The sequence below is a fragment of the Gymnoscopelus braueri genome, assembly GCF_963280865.1.
Source record: "Gymnoscopelus braueri genome assembly, chromosome: 2".
In the NCBI taxonomy this organism is placed as follows: Eukaryota; Metazoa; Chordata; class Actinopteri; order Myctophiformes; family Myctophidae; genus Gymnoscopelus; species Gymnoscopelus braueri.
In genome coordinates this window covers 48,978,710-48,998,515 of record NC_137604.1, presented here as the reverse complement: position 1 = coordinate 48,998,515, position 19,806 = coordinate 48,978,710, and the positions used below count along the sequence as shown (strand labels likewise).

Below are 19,806 nucleotides of genomic sequence, written 5' to 3'. Positions count from 1 at the left end.
GTGTGTGTGTGTGTGTGTGTGTGTGTGTGTGTGTGTGTGTGTGTGTGTGTGTGTGTGTGTGTGTGTGTGTGTGTGTGTGTGTGTGTTGACCATTGCAGGGGTAAACAAAAGAGATATGAATGCATTTACATAATGAAGTGCTTCCACATATGCCAATCAAACAGATTGTGAATTTCATCATTATTTTCTGAAGCCACAAACATCCCTGTCTGTCATTCTGCCTCCTGAAAAAGTGCTCCCTGTTTCGACTTTCCCTCCGTAGCTACAATACCTAATGTTGGTCTTTCCACTGTCTAGGCGCGGGTTACTATGGCAACATGGTCCATCCTGGAGTGGACACCTACAGTGGCACGTGCCTGGATCTCACCAGAGCCACCGGATCCCCCACTCTCAGCCTGGGACAGCTAGCTTGGAAGGCTTGCTTGAGGTCTGGTTATGTGTCTTGTTCAATTTGCAAGAGCACATTTTAGGAATACAAGAACGCTCGCCCTAAAAACACACTTGCCCCGGGTCAAATCCGGAGACCTCGGAACGGTCGCCACCAGGTATTCCTAAACGTAACCTCAGTAAAACAATGCCTAAACCTGACCTTATTCCTAAAAGCCCCCCCCCCTGCCTTAGCCTGGGGGAGATAATAATTAAGCATACATATACATACGGTACGTACACACATACACATACATACAGGAAGAAATAATAATTTAAGTGTAGACTAATTATTTAATATTGACTGTGCCCTAATTAAACTATTGTATACATAGCCAAGATAAAATATGTAATTAATTCTGTCAAAAGCCAGTGGCTACATGGAGGTCTATGGGAGATTAATCAAATAGCCCAGACAGGCCAATTCAACAACAAACAAACAAGCAAAACAAAAACAACAACAAACACTAAAAACAACACCCCTCCCTCTCTATTTAAGTAAGAACTATACATCCTGGCTGATTTTACCATCATCCCAATAAACTCAGTAGCTTTATTGGCATGAGAAAACATAGTTTACTTTGCAAAGCAAGTGTCAAAACATAATAAAAACGATTTAAGAAAAACAAATGGGGAAAGTATGTTATATTCAGGGTATAAAGCTCTTTGAAACAAATAGCAACATTTTTTCCAGTCACTTTAGGGACAATTATCAGCATGTTTCCCAAAACTATTTAAATAGTAGCCTACACAAAAAAAGCCTCTGATTTAAATAGTGTTTAAAGGTAGCGGCTCTGTTTATATGTGCAGTAGTAGTGGGTCTGTGTCAGAGGTCCACTCGGTACAGATAGTGCAGGAAACTCTGAAGTAGCCTATAAGGCTAAAGTGGGTTAATGCATTTTTTGTAATGATAATCAAAATCTACAAAGTAACTAACTAGTAGGCTAACTATGAGTTTATGAGTTTAGTAGTAGTAAAAGTAGGCTATTGAAAATTGGAAATAGTACTCCAGTAAAGTCAAAATACCTCAAAATTGTAGGCTACTTAAGTACAGTACTTGCGTAAATGTACTTAGTTACTTTCCACCACTGCTGCTGTGTTTACATATACATTGTTGTATTTCTCCTGTTAGGTATGGGAGTTTTTGTCATTGGCCATGTTTTCAAACTCAGTTGGTGACTTGGTGTGTTTGAGTGTGTATGTAATCTCTCTCTCTCTCTCTCTCTCTCTCTCTCTCTCTCTCTCTCTCTCTCTCTTTTTTTCACACGCACACGCACATACAGACACACACAGGTACAGCTTCTAGCTCGATGCCACTGATTGACAGCCTGCAGTTGGCCGTGACAAGCAGAGACGTCAGCTGGCGGCGGTATGCGCTCCGCCGCTCTGCCCTGTCAGTCACTCCGATGGATGGATGGATGGATGGAGGGGTGATCTCAACACCTGTTCAAAGGTAAGAAACCCCGAAAGATGTATTTAAAATAGCTAAATGTGCAGTAGGCTAACTGATTTATTATTGGGATTAGTTTTAGTATTAGACTATTATCATTTATTTATATATATATTTTGTTTTGTTAAAATAAGTCTGATAGTAATCATTATATATAGAGCAGGGGTGTTCAACATTTTTCAGGCCAAGGACCCCCTAGCTGAGAGAGAGATGAAGCAGGGACCCCCCCACTACATATTGTAGCCTATAAAACTGTGTTGCAGATTCAACTTATTCATAGATTTCATAGTTGGATTCATGCTCATGTGTATTTTCAGATAATTAACCGTTTAAACCCTCAATATTTAGTGAACTTGACCGTTAAGGCTCTGTACTTGGTCTGCTCTTTATTTCCCTCTACACCAAATCTCCGAAAATAGCACACCTCGCAGCGGGAGGCTTTGTGAGCTTGTAGATCTGCTATTTTCGGCTAATGTTCTCCATCACACAACGATTTTGGCGGACCCCCTGTAGTAACTCTGAGGATCCCCTAGGGGTCCCGGACCCCCTTTGAAGACCCCTGTTATAGAGTGTTTGTTCAGTAACAAGAGTCTCCCTGTCTCTCCTGCTCTTTAGTCTTTCTTTTACACAAACTGCATTTTCACGTCGGGATAGCAATTGTATCCAATCAGGAGAGAGAAATCATTACAGGATACAGCTGGATAAACAAGTTAAATTGGAAGTGATGACAGAATGAAATGTGCAGACAACATTTTTAACTGGAACTCCAAACACTTGCCTATATAAAGCTGATAATGAGTACGTTCTCCTGATTGGATGAAATTGCTGAAAATCTGAAAATGTATTTTCAGTTTATTAAAGAGCTGGAGAGGGTTAGTTAGCCCGTTAGAGGGTTATTGAGCAAACAAGAAAAAAACGTTTTGTTCTAATCATAAAACATCACTTACGCTACCTTTAATACCCTTGGCCTTGACACAGATGAGCAGAAACTAGACAGGTTTAGCCATTTATTTTGATGTTTTGCGTTTTAGCATTTTGTCTGGTTTCCATCCATCCTCAAGGAAAAGGTTTTTTTTTTCCTTTATTGATTTATTATTTTTGCTAATATGATCTCAAGGTGGAAGGTTACGTATAAACGAATCGAATAATAATAGACTAACACTTTCCTATCAATGCATTCTTCTAATTCCTCTATTGCATTGTGTAATGACATGTTTGTATCGCAGGGGACGCTGTCGCTCTGTTCACAGAACTGTTTCATGCAGAAAGGCCATTCACGTTGAACAAACTCACCAGTGGTGGAAAAAAGTACTCACATTTCTTTACTTAAGTAAAAGTATCAATACTGCAATGTAGAAATACTCTTTTACAAGTTCAAGTCCGGAATTCAAAATGTACTCGAGTAAAAGTACAAAAGTATTGGCATCAAAATGCATCAGTTGAACTACATAAACCCTACTACTGTACGGCTATTTGAAAATAGCTGCTGTTAAAAAAAACAAAAAAAAAACAACACAAATCTTATATGGGGGTCCCTGGCACAAAATATTTTCGGACGGGGGTCCACGGCCAAATACATATTCATTGGGAAAATGGGGATCCTTGACTTTGAGAACCGGGTCCTGCGGCCCCTATGGGTCCTTGGGGTTGGGGGGTTCCAGGCAGGGGATCCCCAGCAAAAGTAGTTAACATAGCTTCACAATTATTTCAACCACTTTATACATTTGTATGTTGGCTATTAAAAAAAAAGTAGATATACGAGCTTGTACGTCTGCTATTTTTGAATCATTTTGAAAAATATCGAAAATGTTTGGAAGATTTTGAACAATTTAGATTTTTTTGAACACAAATCTTCTCTTCTGGGGGGTCCCTGGAACAAACCCTTTTCAGATGGGGGTCCGCGGCCAATATACATATCAATTTGGGGGTCCTTCACACAAAAACGTTTGAGAACCTACCACTGCCATAGTGTATCTCTTCTAACCATGTTAGTTCTACGGCCGTGTCGTACCACACAACGCTCACTTTCCAGTGTTGCCATGTCTGCTTATGCAGACATGGTTTCTAAAGTGTAGTTACTTATTTGGTCTTGCTTCCTAATGTTGTTTAAACCAGTGGTTCTCAAACATTTTCAAGTCAAGGACCCCCATTTGAAAATATGTTATGCCAGGGACCCCCCCATACAACATTGTTGTTGTTAAAATGCTTCTAAAATATTCATAATTTTTCAAAATGTCTTCAAGTAAAAAAAAATAGCAGCTCTACACAATGAGCTTGTATATCGGCTATTTTCAAATAGTTTTTAAGTGCCACATTCGCTTCTTTTGGGCTTGTTTTCATAGACCTGGTTGCGTGGTTCTCACTCAAACCTGGCAACACTGTCACTTTCGCGCACGGGCACAACGTGCACGCACGTCTTCTGCCCCAGCTCCGTCCGTCTACTCTGTATTATTGCTCTCTCGGAGAGACCCACCACCATGGGGAGTTAGTTAAGGTTCAAGACGACACTGGGGCTGTTTTTTCCTTCGTAATGTTTCCCGTCTGAAAGCCGTCCTTATGCCGCGCTTTGGACCACACAGCTCGCCACGGCGCCAGGATCCCCCATGCAGCGGATTACGGGGAGCAGGCTTTCAGAGACGGTAGGACGCGTTACTTTGATGGAAAAACATGAGACGTTTCAACGTAGCCATAGCTAACAGAACTAGCCAACATAGGCTAGCTTAGCTGCGAGTGTAAAAGATGCCAAGGATTCGTCGGTGAGGTCACAACTAAGCGCCATCTAGCGGAAGACTTGCTTTCGGACTATACCGCCGCAAAAGCGCGCTAGTCGTGTAGACTGAAACGACGCGATTTAACCGTAGAGTTATAATGTATCTGTTATTGTTTGTATCCCACTTCTGACACCAAGGTAGCGTTAGCGACATAATATGTTTATACTATATATAAACGACGCGATTTAACCAACCACATTAACGCCGGCGTTTTCCGGCAACCTTTAAAAAAAAGAAAAAAGTACTTTAAAAAAAATAGCAAAAACAGCCGATCTTCAAACTCATCGCGACGCCTCGTGAGTTTGAAGATCGTGTGTTTTCGCTATTTGTCGCGCAGTAAGTGGTTAAACTGGTGGAGTGCGACCTATGAGTTCGACGTGCATAATCTTCCTAAGTCTTCTGGCACGATGTCATTTAAGGTTCTGTTGAATACATTTTAGAAATATATTTAAAGAAAATTGAGTGATAAAACAATAATAATACAAATGTACTCGAGTACTGTACTTAAGTACAATAGTTTTGAGATCATTTTACATTAGTTGAGTATTACCAATGGCAATGTTCAATACTTTAACTTCTACTCCACTACATCTCTGAGGAAAATATTGTACTTTTGCTTCACTAAAATTATTTGAAAACTTTAGTAACCATTTGAAAATAGTAGATCTACAAGCTCACAATGCGTCACATGTAGATCTGCTATTTTCAAAAGATGTTTTTGACATTTTATACATTTGAAAACTTGAAATGGGACATTCTGCATCATGAGTACTTTCTACTTTTGGTACTTTAAGCACATTTTCATACCAATACTTTTGTACTTTTACTCAAGTACATTTTGAATTCCGGACTTTTACTCGTAACAGTGTAATTCTACATTTCATTCACTTTTACTTAAGTAAAAGAGTACTTTGACTACTTTATCCCACCGCTGACAATGTGTTTGACGTTTCGTTGTACCCGGCTAGGGCCCCATGAGACAACACTAGACTACTACACACGCACGTCAGTTAGTGACGTCACTGACCGGTCCTTGGTATCTTCCTTCTAGGCTAGCTGGCGCTGCGGCCAACCGCAGCCAACAGGGTGAAGAAGGGGAAAAAAACGTGCCCTCGCTTTCTTCTGTTGTTTGATCTCTGTTCCCAGTGATGATGTGTTAAGGTTATAACTAGTGCAGCCATTACCAGAGACTAGTTTTGGGCTTCAGGGTGGATAAAACGTGAAAAGTCGTTAGTGCTACTGAAGTGTAGTGGTTTTGAACTAAATGCTCCTCCACACACAGGCCCGTCTTGTGTGGTTGGTTGTAGAGTTTGTTTCTATACCCATCCCCCCACCGTCTTCTTTGCAGGCCAAGATGAATGAGATTCTCACTTCAAAGCACCGTGGCACTGCTGCTGGTGGCATTGGTCTTGTGCAAGGTTAGCTAGCTAGTTAACGTTAGCTGCTCTGTCTCTACCCCTTGGCTAGCAAGTGATCTCTCTCGTCTCACGTGGAATTTCAGTTTTTGTTTTGCCACCTGCTAACATTAGCCCCCTTCGCTAGCTGTCTGGAAAAGATAAACTAATTCTCTTGCTAGCCATCACTTGCCAATTTACTGCTCACACACACACAGCCCCACTGAGACATAACATTTTGATTTCTTTGTGGCTTGCTAGCTAGCTACCAGCAAGTAACTTAGACTTGCGAGTATAAACAAATAACCGGACAGTTGTGTTAACAAACGTGTAGTTACCAGTATGTTTATGTTATGATTAACATTAACATGACTGCAGTTCTAAAGTTGTTGTGCGTTTGTGTTGGTCAAGACCAAACATTATGGATCATTATATTCACCATAGTTATTATTGGCATATTCTCCATTTGGTTTGGTTTGATGATGGATCTATTAGTCTTTAGCGGAGAGAAGGCAGAGGTGAGGATGGACACATCTGTATTGATTTAGCATAATGTCACTGATCTTTCCCTAGCCTTTGTCACTGATATCTCCCCTATTTGTGTATCAACTATCATTTTCTCTTTTGCTCTTTTCTTAGGGAGAATTGTTTGTCAGCAGAATTTTTGCCAGAGGGGAAGGTCTGACCTCTGCTTCTTGGAATCAGAGACATGAGTGTCGTCAGAGAATTACATGGGATTGGGTACCGGGGCGGGGTTGTGGCCTCTCTGGGTGGCCCCAGCCACTTTACAGAGGATGCTCCACGGCCCCCTGTCCCCGGTGAGGAGGGATCTGATTTGGACCCCCCAGTCCAGTCAGCTTGCACCCGTCCGAACATTCTCTCCCAGACCCTCTACCACCCCCCATCTTCCTCCTCATCTAAAATGGCTGATTTGCCCAGCTACACACCATCTTCATCGTCTGCAACTCCCCGGCGCCCTGACCTGGACTTGGGCTACGAACCTGAAGGTTCGGCCTCGCCAACACCACCGTACCTGAAGTGGGCCGAGTCCCTTCATTCTCTACTGGACGACCAGGAAGGAATACAGCTGTTCCGTAACTTCCTGTTCCAGGAAGGGTGTGCAGACCTTCTTGACTTCTGGTTTGCCTGCTCTGGGTTCCGAAAGACCGGCCAGGAGAAGAGGGCTAAGCTGGCCAAGGCCATTTACAGGAAGTACATTGTAGATGGTAGTGGGATTGTATCCAGACAGATCAAGCCAGCAACCAAGAGCTTCATCAGAGATTGTGTGGTGAGGCCACATCCAGACCCTGCCATGTTCGAACAGGTGAGATATGATAGTTGTGAATGAATAAGAGAATTTGGCTGTGATGCATGTTGTTAGGAAAAGGCCAGCATATCTTCTCATGCATTTGATTCTCTAATGCATTAACATGTTAAAATTTCAGATTGATACAGTTATTGGTAAAGTTAAATAATCTAGCAACAAAGCAGCATGTTGTGACAAAGAAAATGGCAACTGGCACATTTCCTACAATGATTGTATTTTGACCATCTCATGAAATGGTAGGCCAATGTAAAATGCATCCAAGTACAGTTAAGTGAAATGTGCGTGTTCATCCCAGGCCCAGACAGAGATCCAGACCACCATGGAAGAGAACACCTACCCTTTGTTCCTCAAGTCAGATCTATATCTGGAGTACACTCGGACGGGAGGGGAGAGCCCCAAGCCTAACCCCAGTGATCAGAGCCCTTCTTCAGGGACAGTCAAGCCTGTTCCGGGGTACTTACCTACGCTTGCTGAGGATGAAGAGTGGAGGTGAGTTGAATTAGGGACCTGCTGTTGCTGTACCATTAACATAATGTTCCTCGCCTGTTGGAACGTTTTTGGCTAAGCGTCAAATCCTGTGAATCTTTTCTTCAACTTCAAAGGAAGCAGATAATTAACGTTCTGTTTCCTGTGAAGTTAACAAATTGTAATTACAAAAGTAAAAATCTTATGTGCATGTGCAGAGATATGCTAATTAGAATGTCATTTTTATCTTAGATGCGGGGGAGGAGTAGGGGGATTGAGGGAAATGGAGGACGAAGAGGAGTGTGGAGACACACCAGCCAGTAGACTGACTCACAGACTGTTGATGGAGACTGCACCACAGAGAAACTCATCCAACCGGAGACGGTCGGATACCAGGGAGTTCAGGTGTGTGCTCATCATGAAAAATCTGGAATGTCTGTGGAATTTAACCACTGTATGCCTGCGAACGTTACGTAAAATAATACATGGTTTAATTGCGGAAATATTTCTACTTAATTGGGCAGATTACCTTTTTGAAGAAATAGTATTCTGTCAATGCGTTATTGTGAGTACCATTTGATTCGTAACAGAGCCAAAGCGAGACCTAGTATATGGAAAAATGTGCCGTTTCTTATACAGTAGTTAAACTCAGGGTGCTCCATCTATCTCATTAAATAAAAACAAAGAATTATATCCCGTTTCTTCCCCGTCAGGCCATGGAAAGAGCCGCCGGTAAACCCATACTATGTGAACATGGGCTACGCTTGCGCTCCTGCAACCAGTGCTAACGACAGCGAGCAACAGAGTATGTCCAGCGATGCAGACACGCTATCACTGCCCGACAGCAGTGTGTAAGTAAACACACATTTACAGACACATTTAGCAGTGTTATTATAAGGTAATGGGTCCTGATCTACGTAAGGCCTAGGCTGAAATGGGTTGAGGACCACTTTCATTTATTAGTTATCTGTCTGTGGATATAGACAGACTTGATATTAACACTACTGTATATCCTTCTCCTCTTGTGTTTGTGTCTTTGCAGAGATGGTATTCCTCCATATAGATATCGTAAGCAGCATCGTAGAGAGATGCATGAAAGTGCCAAAGCCAATGGACGTGTGCCCCTACCTCATATACCTGTGAGTAATAATATTGATTTAACCCCATGTGTACAACCATAACCGCAGCTAAACTACAATAAAATGTTAAAGCAAATTTACACTTTCCTAGAGGTTTGATTTGTGTAGTTACTAGGGATGCAATGGTTCTCATTAATATTCAAACCTTATAGTTTGCCATTCCCAGTTCTGTACACATTTGTGAATTGCAGCATTTTCAGTTTTGCAATTACATTTTGCATTTACAACTGTACATGCATTTCTTACTGCCAAATTCGCATTGTGTATATCTGTCACCGGAGAAACCTCCTCCCCGCAAGTCAGTCGGTGTTGCTCGTCGAAAACGGCTAATCTGCAAGCGTTTGACGAGCTTGTACATAACAGACCTGCCAACCTGTGCGCATTTTGCACACATGTGACATTTTGATATAAAAAAAGTATGCGAAAAGCTGGTGGTGATGCCTTGTGAGTTTGGTGCACTGCTCAAGTCTATGCGCTGAGCAGAGCACAGATCTTTGCATGTCCTAATAATACTGAATGACAACTAGGGGTGTGCCGATACACTAATTTCACCAAACGATACGATACGATATTTGGCTCACAACTTCGATACGATTTCGATACGATACGATACGCACTTTTTTATTATGAAAATATATGGGGGAGAAAAAATATAAACAAATAATTCTGTTTTTGCATTATTCAGACGCAAACTTGTAGCTTTTCAGCTACAATAGCCGTTTTGAATCCAAATAGGGCAATAGTGTGACACCTGACCCGAAAAAAAACAACATGTTGTCACCCTTTTCACCTCGGGACTGTTTGCATGCCTGATTATTATTATTGTAAAAAAATACGATGCATATCGTCACGAAAACGTATCGCGATATATCGCGGGACGATATATCGGCACACCCCTAATGACAACGTAACCATAGCTGCGGGAAGACCTTTTAGGTTAGAGGTGCGCATACCTCCGCATACTTCCCGCGGTACTGAACGTAACTTCAAACAAACTGCGTCTTTCGCTATCTAGTATATGTCTGTCTCTCTGTCCGTCTCCCTCTGTGTTTATTCGTCAATAGCCTACGGAACAGAAGAGACACTGCATGTTGTTGTGATTTGTTTTAAATTTCCCCCCTTTGACAACCATTTTATTTGTCAATGTTGGTGTAACTAAGATTTGCTGGAAAATCTATATTGTACATGCTTATATTATCAACTACAAAATGTACAAGCAATCAGAACTTTGACTGTGTTTTCCTTACAAATAATATTGAATTTTCGTAATATTATTTCGAAGGAAAATGTGTTGAGCTGCAGATTCTTTCCACCCCATTTTGCTGTCACTCTTCTTTCAGTCTTTGAATTAATCAAATTAGTCAAATCTACCCAGTCTACTTTCACTGTTCATCCAAATGCCCTAAAATTACTTTCTGGCCGCAGTGGTCTTGCTCGTTCAGCTTAGGCTTCTTTGGGAAATCATTCCATTATGTGTTGATGTTGATGATGATGATTTAATAATAGGCAGAGAGAACTTTGCTGTAAAATGGCGTCAACATCTCTTTTATTTAGAATCTTATTTACGGCGAGCGACTATGAGGGTTTCATGGCAGATGTGTGTGTGTGTGTGTGTGTGTGTTTGTTTGTTTGTTTGTATGCAGCGCACGTACCGCATGCCAAAGGACATCCACGTGGAGCCAGAGAGGTTTGCAGCTGAGCTCATCAGCAGATTGGAGACAGTTCTACGAGAGCGAGATGCCCAGGAGAGACTAGAGGAGAGGCTGAAGAGAGTCCGTCTGGTGAGCATAATTAAGCGTGTGTGTGTGCGTGCAATGATGATGATGATTATTTCAAACCTTTGCCTCGATTACAATTAATATTAAAATAAATCAGCTATTTTCACAATTGCTGTACGCCGTCATTAAATTAAGTATAATACAGGGTTATGTGGTTAATCAGACTAATCAATTTAGTCGATTATAAAAAATCTATAAAAAACAAATTTCATGTCGTTATAACCAAATAACTGAGAAGCAAGGTTTTTCTTATGTTTTCGTATAAGACAGTTATTGTTTCTGAATATCGGTTTCGATATATTTTTGGTTAATTGCCTAGCCCTAGCTCGCTCAAAGGTTTACTATCAGTTACTAATGAATGTTTCTTTTCACCTCCAAACAGGAGGAAGAGGGCGATGACGCTGACATCTCTGTGGCAACCTCAATGTCCTCCCACAGCATACCACTCTCCCTCCCGCCATCTTCCTTTCCGCCGCTCTACGGTGCCCGTTATTCGGAAACCACCGCAAACACTGCAACAGCGGCCACCTACGGGGGTCTGGTTGCTATGGAGGATTCCCACGACGATGACCCAGAGTCCATCTTGGATGAGCATGTGCAGCGTGTGATGAAGACGCCGGGCTGCCAGTCGCCAGGGGCGACCAACACCAGTTTGGGAGGTGGACGGCACTCTCCCCCGAAGGCATCTCGTTCTCCTGATGGAGGGAGCGCAACACATCACTATCAACAACCCTCTCACTACCCTCCCCACCGAGGGGGAGTACACGGCCTGCCTGCTGCAGGGGTCAAAGGTAGGCACTGTTTTTGTTTTGGGTATTTCTTTATCAGAATATTATAGTTTGAACATAACACTACTGCAATGCCCATTCTCGGCATGGCTGTAGTTCAGAACATGTGGCAGCTCAGGGCGGATCAGTTCTTCATCCAATCGACCTCACACTCAACACTGCATTTCTTGGGTCCTCAGCAATACACCCGCCAAGTGTGAAGTCAATCGCATAAGTGATTCACAAGATATGCATGGCTGTTCAGAGTGGGCCAATCCTGAAGAACGATCCGATCAACTTCACACCAGACAGTGCACATTATTATATCGCCTAGTGTGAAATCAATCAGAACGGTTCTTAAAAAATGTGAAGGACATACCTATATAAAGAGACTCCTGGAATTTATAGACTGACTAGTGGTATAGACATACAGTGCTCTTTCTAGTAGGCGTATCCACCATTATTCGGAACGCATGCCCATTCTGACTGAGCCGTTCAGGAGAAAAACTCATCCTTTTGACCTCACACACGACTCTAGGGCATGCAAACTTGATACCTTTCTGTGAAATTTGCCGTTCATGCAGATCCATTGAGAAACAGTGAGTCCAGGGTTCAATTCCTGAGCCCGGCGGTACTTTTCTTGGCAGAAAAGCCCCAAAAATATCCCCCAAAAAGTAGGCTCTACAAGCGAGAGCCTACTCAAAATGAAAGAGGGATGCGTGTTAAAATGTGTGTGAATCAACAAAAGACAAAACGTGTCTGAAGAAGAGGTGCAGCCATTGCGTTCGTAAATACGCTCTGAGAGCACTGGAGCGCAGCCGGGGTGCTCTTGGGTCATTCTAAAATTCAGGCTCAGAGCACACACTGGCTGCTCTGAAAAGCCCGAGGGTCTGCATTGGTGACGGTGCCGGAGTAACCTCGCATCACCAGGCTTTTCGCAGTACCTATGCAAAATGCTTAGGTAGCAGCTTGTTTGGTGCTATAGAGTAGGCAGTATTCTTGTTTTTATATTTTTATTGGGTTTTTAACATTTTCCACATACAGCAACTGACATGGACATACTTTTAACAAACATGACAAACATGGTCAAACAAACAGGCAGTATTCTTAATTTATACTCTGTCGTACAATTGAATGGTGTAGCGCCCCAAAAGTAGCCAATCTTGCGGTGCGACATGTTAGCTGTAGCACTAGCAATACCCCCGGCAAGTGTAAATCAGGAGTGACCCGATAGATGAGTGTTTAGGGCACGTACCACATGGACTCAGCAAGTCCCCGCTTCGATTCCCAGGCCAGCCAGACCATTTGCTGCATGTCACTCCTTAGTTAACCGTCTCTCTCCACTGGAAACTCAAATAAGGCAGAAACGCAAACTTTTAAGTGTGAACGGTTTTCGAGATATGACAGACAGAATCATTAGATGAATTTAGATCTACTTTTAAAGTTTGTCAAATATGTTAGTTTTTTAGGATTGAATGGTAGCTAAGGATTCTGCTCAATATTCACTGCTGTAGATGTAATTTGAAAGCCAGAATGTAACACTGTACCAACTTATGTTTTGACAATTTCAGGAGTCAATATTCTTTTAGTTTTTCTCAAAATGTTCACAACTTTTGTGTTGCAATACTTAAGCCCTATTTGATAAAGAGGGGATTGGTATAGCGGAAGTAGATCCAACATGCCCTCATGAACCTGTCATTGTTGTCTGTCACAGGGGCACATCACCACAAGCAGCTGTACCACCACAGAGGGCAGGAAGAGGCGGGGTCACGGCCACAGGCCAACGTTCTCTGGAATGGAGACCCAGCCAATCAGTATGCAGGGAGGGGTCGCAACTATGCAGATGGTGCAGGAGCCAGCACGCTTGAGGGAATGGGCAACAGGTTGGTTGTAATCTCATGTGTACATTTATCAGGTCAGTAAGTGTGCTCTCCTCTATTTAGATTACGGTACCTAAACTTGTGTCTCTGTGTCTTTTGTCTGTATTGCAGTAGTAAAGGTAGCACGCTATCAAGGCGGGGCTGTAAGAAGGCTGAGTTGTCTTGTAAAGGTGATGAGGGCGGACGTGGTGTGGAAGCCCAAGTACCTTTGGAGGACATGGAGAGAAACCAGAAGATTCTGCAGTGGATGATGGAGGGAGAGGCACTCAGACACAAGAAGAGCACACATAGGTCAGTTCCACGTACATAACATCCCTAGAGAGACAATCCCTTCTTGCGCTTCAGTGCTGATTTAGAACACATTAAGTGCAACAGAGCCATATGAATATTTTTTGCGCATTTAAAAGCAATGAATCCGTTAAGAGAACTACATATTATATGACGGCAGAAACTCCATTGTGGACGAAAATCCATTAGGCTGCAGACTGAGTGTGTGTAGGACTACAGTTATTTACAAAATAAATAACAGTAAAGAGAATAGAGAAAAGACCCCGGCCTTGGCCGAATCGTTGTGTACCTGATAATTGCAAGTACCGTTTTATTGGAGCTACAGCCCTGTGCGGACAGTTCTCCTCTACCGCAACATTACTTTAGCCAGCATGAGCCAGATTAAATTCCACTCACCTAATGTTGCAGATGTTTAACTTCCAAAGTGTGTACATTGTTAAAGTCACAACTGCATGTTTTTTTTTCATTCATTCGTAAATATGAACTTTGGGCAAAATCTTGCGTTTAATCAACATGCGTTCTTGTTTACTTCATCATGCAGCAGCAGCTTGTCATGGCAGATTGGTTTCAACAGAAACAGACTTCCTTTGAAAAATGGCAAATTTTTAAATAAGAGCCACTTGTAATGATCAGTCAACACTAGTTTTATTTTTTTGTCTACTTACAGGAAGTAGATAGACAGTTGAACTTCATGACACCAGAGCTGGTAGCTGACGCTATTAATAAATTGTTCTTCCGGCGGCGGTGCGCAAGAGCGCTTCTTTTCGTTTATTATTCTGTTATTATTATTTTGACCAAGCATGCGCACTTGTGCACCAGTTATGTACGCCCCTGAATATGAGCCTTCTACTGTAGTTGACCTTCTGGTTGAATATGAGCCCAAACAATTAGAAGACCAATTAGATGAGGCCCTTGAGTTACTTGTAAAAAAAACTAGTGCTTCATATTTTTGGTAACCGGTTTCTTGTTACCTGTTCAATTTCAGCACATCCTCATTCTTTCTCTCTCTCTCTCCCTCAGTGGTAGCACAAGTGGCTCCAGGAGGACAACTGGCAGTACAGAGTCTCCAAGGCCAACCTCAGTGGAACGTCCAGGAATCGTCCACCCCTGGGTTTCTGCCCAGTTGCGGAACAACCCCTCGTCATTGGTCTCACCCTCCACCCCCTGCTCTTCATCCGCCCAGGTCCAGCCCTCACATCCTTTCATCCAGGACCCAGCCATGCCCCCCAATCCAGCTCCCAACCCCCTCACCCAGCTGGAGGAGGCTAGGCGGAGGCTGGAGGAGGAAAGGAGGAGGAACGCGATATTGCAGGCCAAACAGAGGTAGGATTTTGTGCATATGTGTGTGCATGTAGACATGTACATTGTAGTTTGTATATTCTGACATGTACCTTCCTTCTTTCTCTTAGGCATAAGTCTGGCAAAAGGCAGATGTGTGAGAATGTGACGGTAGCGTACTATTTTTGTGGAGAGCCAATCCCATACCGGACTTCGGTCAAAGGGCGCGTGGTGACATTAGGCCAGTTCAAGGAGCTGCTTACCAAAAAGGGCCTCTACAGGTGAGAATTTAAAACGGAAATAAATCCCTTACAACTGTCCTGGGGATTGAGGGTGGGATAGGGGAATGTGGTATATATATATATATATATATATATATATATATATATATATATATATATATATATATATATATATATATATACACACACATACATACATTTTGTCTGTGCTTTTATTATATCTTTGTGATATCGTATATGAAGAAGATGCTATGTACAGTATACTCGCCCCTGGGCTTTGTCTAAAAAAAAAGAATAAAAAGATTTTGAAAAGAAAATACATTTTTTGAGATATAGATCCAAATAAACATGAGCATCGATTTTTATTTTGTTCCTTTTGAAAGATATGATGTGTACTCTTCAAAATGTCTCGCTGAAGTCTTTGAAGAAGGTATGAGGATACCACTGTATGAATTGTGTTAATTCTGTGTTTGCGTACGTGTAGGTTCTACTTCAAAAAGGTGAGCGATGAGTTCGACTGCGGGGTGGTGTTTGAGGAGGTTCGTGAGGATGACGCCATCTTGCCCATCTTCGAGGAGAAGATCATTGGGAAGGTGGAGAAGGTTGACTGAGAACGGGAAGCGGAAATGGAAATTGGAAAAGGAGATACACCGGCACAAGGAGGATCTCAGAAGAGGAGAAGCCTGACGACTTGGGAATAAAGACTGAGCACAACGAGGAATTGAGCGACAGAAAGTGGACAGATGGAAACTGGAACGTGCAACAGAAGAAGCGATACTAGGAGGCATAATATAGACAAGCAACGCATGGAGAATTGAGGGCAGGGTTGTTTGGTCTCGAGTGATTGAGGCGTTGGTGCATTCACTCAAACCTACATACAGAGCAAACGCCCGGTGGATGGAAGAGGAGGGGAGGAATGGAACACAAGTGTATTTCATCTGTCTTTTTGTCTCTAGTGGGTATATTACAGGAGGACTGTTGAAAAAGCTAGAATCTAACCAGTCTTCCATGTTCACTACGTTGGGTGGACGGGGTGAGGGATGGCTGGCTGGATGGAGAGAGGTTAAACTAGTCTTCCACTTCCAGTGCTCTGGAGGAATCCCTCCTCCGCAGACCATTACTGATGCTGCTACATTACCACGGTGACTAAACGGTGCTTGGGACAGTAAATAATGCAGCTATGTTCCATTCTGGAGTCTTGCTGCCTTCCACACTCTGTTCCTGATCAGCTAGTGTGCAAGAGGAGAGGGATAATTATCCCCCCCCACACCTTTTTTTTTTCTCCTTTTTTTTTTTAACGGAACATTGCCTGCCTCTCCTCTTGTTTACTTCATCGCCTCATAACAGGAACACTCACCCCTGATTCATAGATGTCATGTAGTGATTGTGTCACACCATTGTGTTCAATGACAGCAGTTCTCTACCGTACATAACTTGTTTACCAAAGCTACATATTTTTGATATGATGCTGCGCATACAGAGCAAGTATCCTTACTATGTGTTCTCATTTTATTAGCATTGTGTACAGGGCAGGTACTATTAGGTGTTAACACCCTACACTCGTGTCAGATCTCAATTTGCTGTTGTATATTTGTGTATGTTAAATTTGGAATGTAGTTGTTAGTCCTTTTAGGGCTCCCCCCTTATACCCGTATCCTGTACCCCAATTCTATACTGTTTACATTGGGATGTGCCCTTGCGTTCTACCCGACAATGAATTTAAAAAAACAAGAGTAGCTGTAGCCACAGTTTTCAATTCCATTCTTTGATTATTATGGAAAGGGTGGTGCTCACTATAGACATGCCACCCTGGACCTGGAACATAGTGTCTTATTCACTCCAGATGATCACATTATGTTATTTTGCACCTCTCAACTATACTCATACCCTGTCTACTTAACTCCAAGCTCAATGTAGGTGCCTGCCTGTCTTTCCAGCCAGTGCCATTACTATCTACAAGGCGTGTCTGTGTGTGCGTGTCTGTGTGCGTGACTGTGTGTCTGTCTGTGTGTGTGTGTGTGTGTGTGCGCCTGTGTGTTTATATTCCTGAACCCTGCCAAAGAGCATATTGGGTATGCCTACCTTTTTGTGTCACATCTGTACAATGAATTCCCTCAGTGTCCAATGTAATGTTTCAACTCGAACATTACAGGAATCTTCTGCTGCTCCCTCCCCAAATGTCCAAATTGTAAATGTAGAGTTAAAACACTACAGCAAATCTACACCCAACCTAATTCAATAGAATATAGAATCGAGAATGACCTTGAGGCCAGAACACCAGACCTGACCAAACAACATACATTCACGTCATGCCAGCTAATTAACAGCTGAATGTACGTTGTTGTTGATTATGATGTGGGGTGTTTTCTTGCTTGCATTCTCTTTGACTTTAAAGGATTCATTTCATAAGTTGTCACTATGAGGATCTTCAGTGTTACTTTTAAGGCAAATTTATACTTTGTCGAATGGCCGCATCGCTTGATGAAAATAACTCGACTGCAAAACGTCCCACATTCATTTTCGTCCAGTGAAGTGGTCGTTCAACAAAGTATAAGTTAACCCGTAGTCGATGGCCAGAATAAGTCTGTACAATTTATGTACTGATACTAATGAATGTGCTCTTAAGAGGGCAAAGAGGTCTTCCTGGAATGTCAAATAGAATTTGTCATGGGTGTGGCCTGGTAAGGGAAAAGATACAATGGGGAAAAATGTATTTGTCCTTAATTCAACCCATTATGCCTTCAATATGAAATGGAAATTTTTAAATATGTATTTGTTTATAAAAAAAAAGTTTAATAATCACCAAGCATGTTCTTTATATGGAATGTTTTCCTGATAAGTTGAATTATTGTCTATTTTGTTTAATGTTTAGTTGTGAACAGCTATGGCCCTTTGTTGGTATATTTTTTCTGACTTGGTAGAAAGAATGCCCTGAAATGAATGAATAACAACACTGTAAGAGTTGTTTCTTGTGATTAGCACAAATATTTTTTCAGATGGACAAAACCAATAATTAACGTCTGTTGTGTCATCAAATTGTGTGAAACACAGTGCCTTTAAATCATATACGCAAGTCTAAATTTGTTATTGAACCAGTTCATGCTTTTAATGTTTTTTTTTTTTTTTTTTTACAATATCATGTGCGATCAGTTCTGTTATGGATAGCTATGCTGTAAATATGTACATTATCATTTCATACATGTCTTCAAACCTGCACCTCATGTCCATGGTGTTTCTGTTTTTGAAAGATAAACACCAACCATGTCAATGTGCTGGTTCCACTTGTACATTTCTTTTAAAAAAGGTACTTCGTAATAAAGACAATGAATAAAGCTAACCTTTCTCCTGTTTATTTTAGTCAAATATGTGTATAATATTTCTTAAGCCCTCCATGACAAATGCATGCCTTTGGTCTCTTAAACTGTATATTCCCTCATTCCCATTGATCAGTTAACTATTTTCTAGAGTTGTCAGAGGAAGGACTTTGTCTTTAGTTTCAAGTTCAATTAATTCATAGGTAAATGTGTTACATAATTTCCCTTTGACTATATTGTAGTCAATGTTGCACATAAAACATCATGTGTAGATGAAGAACATACATTCAACTGGCTTTGTTAAGCATGTTGACAGCAGTAGGATAAAATGGAGTGAGTGATTGGCACTGCACAGCAAAAGTATACAATCTTAATTGGAAGAATACCAATCAGGCCATGCAAGGTCATGATGTCACATTGCTGGACAAGATTGTCAGTATTCACAGGGCCTCACAGGCCTGGCCTGAATACTAGAGTTGTGTAGAGCAGTGGTTCTCAAAGTGGGGTCTGGGGACCCCCAGTGGTCCTTGGGGTGGGGGATGGGGGGTCCAGGGAGCCCCCACCAAAAGCTGTTAATATAGCATCAAAATCTGTTTACTTCAACTCAACATAATGTTTAAAATAGCTAACCTACTACATTGAAATGTGTTTTTGCCCTACTTGAATACCACAGACACTTTTAATGGATTTGGTCTATAGCTTTGAACAAATGTTATATTCTTATCTATTCCATAGGCTAATTTATAGCACCGCATTAGGTTCAATATGACGATGGTTGCATTTGGTTCCATCAAATCCAAATCCTGAGGAAAATATCAACTGGTCGGTGTTTTATGGCCACGAGATGTCGCTGTTATATAATATTACCTTTAGGCTAGTTTCTGTGGTTTCTGTTTTTGTCAGACAAGTCTCAGTATCAATACTGCAATTTAGAAATACTCTGTCTCTGTTCAAGTAAAAGTCCGGAATGTACTTGAGTAAATGTACAAAGGTTTTGGTATCAAAATGTACTTATAAGTACCAAAAGTAGAAAGTACTCATTATACAGAATGTCCCATTTCACTTGTTTTCAAATGTATAAACACTTTTGAAAATAGCAGATCTACAAGCTCACAATGCTTGCATCTCGACGCATTGTGAGCTTGTAGATTGGCTATTTTCAAATGGCCGAAATGTATAGGGCTGAAGTGGGTAATGTATGTAATGTTTGGTTTCTGGCTTAGCCTATTTCAGAGCAAACTGTAAACCAAATAAAACAAAAATAAAATGTAATTTAATATAGAAATA

At 41.7% G+C, this 19,806-nt stretch overlaps 1 pseudogene across 1 annotated transcript; it reads left to right on the top strand.

The window, feature by feature from the left end:
* Window positions 1-4,320: 4,320 nt before the first annotated feature.
* Window positions 4,321-18,542, top strand: LOC308099125 (axin-1-like; annotated as a pseudogene). Its single transcript, XR_013935057.1, has 13 exons — window positions 4,321-4,515; window positions 6,681-7,365; window positions 7,664-7,857; window positions 8,086-8,238; window positions 8,547-8,684; window positions 8,876-8,972; window positions 10,616-10,753; window positions 11,133-11,541; window positions 13,232-13,400; window positions 13,509-13,688; window positions 14,706-15,008; window positions 15,095-15,244; window positions 15,690-18,542. The product of XR_013935057.1 is annotated as an axin-1-like (transcript).
* Window positions 18,543-19,806: the final 1,264 nt, after the last annotated feature.